Source organism: Physeter macrocephalus, chromosome 8 (assembly GCF_002837175.3).
Source record: "Physeter macrocephalus isolate SW-GA chromosome 8, ASM283717v5, whole genome shotgun sequence".
Classification (NCBI taxonomy): domain Eukaryota; kingdom Metazoa; phylum Chordata; class Mammalia; order Artiodactyla; family Physeteridae; genus Physeter; species Physeter macrocephalus.
Genome location: NC_041221.1, coordinates 1,890,655 through 1,896,088, shown reverse-complemented (window position 1 = coordinate 1,896,088; position 5,434 = coordinate 1,890,655).

The window sequence follows — 5,434 nt, the reverse complement described above, 5'->3', positions numbered from 1 at the left end:
TATCTATCTATCTATCTATCTATCTATCTATCTATCTATCTATCTATCTATCTATCTATCTATCTATCTATCTATCTATCTATCTATCTATCTATCTATCTATCTATCTATCTATCTATCTATCTATCTATCTATCTATCTATCTATCTATCTATCTATCTATCTATCTATCTATCTATCTATCTATCTATCTATCTATCTATCTATCTATCTATCTATCTATCTATCTATCTATCTATCTATCTATCTATCTATCTATCTATCTATCTATCTATCTATCTATCTATCTATCTATCTATCTATCTATCTATCTATCTATCTATCTATCTATCTATCTATCTATCTATCTATCTATCTATCTATCTATCTATATGTATATATCTCTATCTATATCTCTAACTGACTTATATTTCTGTGTATCACAATCCTGTTGAATGCCACTGTCCCAGATGTGGGTACTGTAAAGGTGTCTCTTTGACACCTCAGTTCTAGGATGGGGGCTCCTCCAAACACAATTCTGCCTCATTCTCTGGGGTCATCTCTGTCTTACAGTTGCCCTGGGATTGCTGTAGATGTTTTCTGACAGCAGCCGAGGGCATACTGAAGGCATGGGACCACTTTTAATCTTCCTCACTTTTTGTTTGACAACAGAGATGCTTTGTGCAAATGAAGAGAAATTTGTACTCATTGAAAGTCCAAAGCAGTTGTTAGAAAATATTCTGCTTTGGGATTTTCTTTAAGGTAAAATACAATATTTTACATTTTTTTATTGTTCAGCATGGAGTCAGGTGGAGGGAACAAGATATGGTGGTGAGGAAAAGTGAAGAACACAATGAGAGTTGAATAAGCCCAGATATAGAGGGGTAGGTACAATGCACGCTTCAAGGAATATGCTTTGTATATGTCTACTGCTGAGTTATTAGTATTGTTATCGGGCATTAAAAAGTAATTTTATTCATTAATCTATTTATTTTTAACTGAAGTAGGTTTTGCCAAAGTGACCTGTATCAATTGTACATGTTTACTCTTGAGAGTAATTAGAAGATTGAATGAGGGACAGAAAATGTCTGGGCCTTGCATTTTATACTGCTGATGAACAGAGTTTTCCCTCTTATCTCACAAGCAAAACCATTTTATAAAACATTATAATTTTACTATCCAGACTGTCTAGATGTGTGGTTGTATATCTGTAAAGATGTCCCTTTAATGAAATATGTGCCCTTAAATGAAATGTATACACCCAAACAGACACATATAAATGGCAGAGAGAAATGAATATAAATGCAAAGCATTTTGCAATGAAAGAAAAGTTTATTGAAACATAAACTTAAAACCTTTTTTGCATTAACATTGTTAAGTTAAAATGAAGGAAGAAGGGAGGCAATAACAAACAGAAACATTTTTATGAATCGTGAGGTGTTACATGTAACGGAGGTCAATCGATATGACGCATGCTGAATTTGTAGTATTCAATCTGAAGCTGAAGTAGCCCAGGATACAGGATAAAATTTTCACTGTTTGGAAAGATAAATTACTTATAAGAAGAACCCTGGAAGGATAATTGGGAAGCACGGGAGAAGGAGTTCTACTAGATGAGTGACTCTAAAAGTTTCTCAATGGAAGCCATAGGACCAATATCTGCCACAGCATGCTGGGCAGCAGAGGCCACATCTGTACCCGCCATAGCCACAGCTATAGCCACAGCTTCCATAGACATAGCTCAGGCCACCATAGGAGTTGCTGTAATAGCACATGCTGTGTGGGAATAGAAGCTTCAGTTGAGGAGCAGATTTTCAGTTTCCTCTGTGAATATTAACATTTGTCCAGGGTCTTTTATACACCCTCTTTGGTGAGTGGGACAAACCGCAAGCAGCAGGTAGCCTCATACTTTACATTAATTTGCTTTTAAACTTCCAGAATCTATAGTTTATTAAGCAGAAAGAAGCCCTCATAACTAAGAATCCCTTGCTGTTATGTCAGAATTCCCACTACCAAAGTAGATGACTTTAATAAGCCACCTCTGCTATATTTGCAATGCCTTACTTACAATGGTTTTGTTGGTTTAAGGTCCATGACAGGTTTGTGTAGGAAACTCATTTTTTTTCATGTCCAGAATACTTATTATTTTTGCTGTTAAACTTTTCATCTCATAATAAAATGTGTGGTTAGAATTTGTTAATGTCCCTATGTCGGTATGTGGATTCATGAACTGGAGACGTCAAAGAAGTAAAAAAAAACCCAAAAAAACCCTGCCAAATTACCTGTTTTTCAAGGGGTAAGCAACCATTTCCCCTAGATATGAGTTTCCAGTTATTACTTATAAAAGAATGACTGATTATAAATTCTTTTGTTGTTTTAATGCCATCTCTTCTTTCACCTTAAAATTTGCTGTTATTCAGTATTCTTGCCTTGATCTAGGTGATCTTACCATTGACCTATATAATTTGCCATTTGCGTATTTATTAATTTTCCTCTAAATGTATAAATTAAATCTCTTGGGTGGATATACTACTTTGTGAATTTGTATGTTGCACTGTTGTCAAAACCCTGTGTCCAAAACTGGGATACTGATGAAGATTCAGTTGATATTCAAGTACAAGCATGAGATTTTTCTAACTCTTCCCTCGCTGGGCCCAGGATTCCCCTGGCCCATTCAGTTGCCCTCTAGAAGTAGAATGACCTTGGCAAAGAAAAGATGAAAACCATTGCCCCAGTACTAGCTCTGACTGGCAGTCATTTATGTGGGGCAGTGATCTTACTAGAGAGGTAACATCTCATTTATGGAAGGTATGGACTGTTTCCTAAGCAAGATACGCTCCATGTTCTTTTTAAAATGAATATTCTAAATGTAATAGTTGATGTGTTCTTTGTCTACACTTCATAGACCCAGGTATTAAATAAAATGTTGTGGCATGGGAAAAATAGGAACACAGCAATGTGTTTGAGTGAAACCTGAAGTACTAGATTTTCTACTGACAACTATGCACTCTTCTTTCCTCTTTCTATTTTCTTATATATTCCATTGATGGGCATCTACATTTTCCAACTTGCTTGCTAGGAAATTCGCCCACAGGCTCCTGAGCAAGACTGGGACTTGGCATCATTAAGAAGATATATGACCTTTGGCAAATTTGAGGTTTTGAACTGTGCTCCACTGAGAAATGCTGGCCTGTATACTGCAGGCAGCTGTGACTTTCAGTGTCAGTTTGTTATGGTTCCTGAAACTTCCTTACTCACCAAAAGATAACAGGGAATTTGAGTGTAGAAGCCTTTCTTGACCTTTGTTTCTATGACCTTTCTTATGGTTTCATACGCATTTTATTTCCTGCTTTAATCCTTTCCTGCTTAAAATACACAAAGTGGTTTCTTTTTTCTTTAAGCAAACCTTGAAAGATACACCTAATAGTGTGGTCATATGAACAAGGCATCACTCCAGAGGATAACATACAGTATATGTGTGAATTAATGTGCAACTTTATTGTGTCTACAAGTAAATTTCTTCTTTGTTTTAAAAGATCAGCTTCTTGCATGACAGTCATGGGGGAAAATCGCAGCTTATAATTCTATATCCACTGAAAGTATCCTTCAAAATTTAACATAAACTAAAGATTTTTTTTTTCCTAGAGAAAAGTGGCCAGCAGACCTGCAGCAGAAGAAGAATGATCCCAAGCTGAAATGTGGAAACTCAGGAAGTTTTGAAGACCAAGGGAAAGGACATATATTGCTCAATATAAATGGCTGGGGACATAAGCAGTGTAAGGAAGGGTGCCTACAAGCTGGGGTGGAGGTAACAAAAGCCTGGAATGGGTTGTGGAGCCTGCACAGGGTAGAAAGGCTTCTACAGGGCCTGGTGTACAGTACAGAAGCTGAGTGTAGCATGGAGACCATTTATGGAGAAGGACAGGGGTACGGACAGCCCATAGCAGGGTGGCAGTAGTTGAGGAGGGGAACAGGAGGGGAACAATGGAAGTGGCTGTTATCCAGAGCAGGGCATTGGATGCTCTCTTAACCCTGGATGGGTTAAGAGAGCATCTCCTTGTGGAGGATAACAGTGGGGAGGCCCAGTTTGAGGTGCTGGGGTTTGAGTTGGTTGAGGATGGAGTTCACTTAGTCCTGCACAGGTGTTAGAGCCTGAGCAGAGAGTGCACAGGGCATCCACATGGATCAGAGACTGTAGTCACTGTTTGGTGTGATTTATTGGACCCCATATAGGGTGAAGAGGGTGTCTTCATGGACGTAGTCATTGAAGTTTGCATCATCAGTGGAAAGTGGTTACATATTGAAAGAGTGATCAAATAAGTAGATATGTTAAGGACAGTGGCTGCCACGAACCACCTATGCTAGACAGAAAGCTAGAATGAACATTGTGATGTTGGATTGGAATTGCAAGTATCGGTGTAAATGCATGATTTTCAATATATTTATATAGATAGACATGGAATAAATATAGATGTGGATGTGTATCTGCACATTAAAGAATATATGTATATACATGCATGTGTTCTTTAGCTTGGCTACTGAGAGGAACTGGCATCTTTCAATGACAATGAACACATCTATTGCCAGGTCTTTATTTTTAAATACTTTTGTCCTGTAAAAGGAACCAAAGCTCTCTGGAAAGCTGGTTGATACTAGCGTTGGAACAGAAAATTTAAAAGATAAGTTTGAACCACCTTTTTGTGCCAAGAGAAGTTCTCAAGAAAATGATGAGAACACACAGATGTGTCAAAAAGGCACAGAAGCTAGCAGGAAGGGTTTCCTATTGGCCAAACTTCCATAGTTTGAGCATTGTATTAAATAATGATAGTATTTAATTTAAATATAATCCATTGAATAAAATATAAATACATGAATATTTATGGATATAAATGCAGAAATGGATAAATAAGCAGAAGAGGAAAAATCTTTTCCTTATAGTGAAATACCAGTTGATGAATGTAGAAAGGGTGATAAAATTTGAAAAATTACTGTTTGGCAAACATCATAGTAGTAATTGGTTCAGCCAAAAAGCATCAACAGGTGCTAAAACTAGTGGATGGAAGCTCTCTGAAAAATGGGACATTTAAATAGTCTTAAAATAATTCCTTACAAAAATACTTATTAATCACAAAGCAGTGAAGAGTACCATTACAGTGAATAAACCTGGAAGGTACCACCATAATCAGATAATTAAGGTTAACATTTCCAGTAATGGGACAAAGCAAAATTATGAACCACCTGATAATATGTAACGGGAAGAGTGGAATACCATTACTGTGATATTCTTACCAAAATGCAAAACCTAAATTTAGCCATGAGTAATCAATGGACAAACCTAAATCCAGGGACATTCTTCAAAGTAGTTGGTCTGTAATCCTCAAAAATATCAACGTTTTGAAAATTAAGGAAAGACTGCAGAGCTATACCAGGTTAAAGGACACTAATGAGAGGGTAA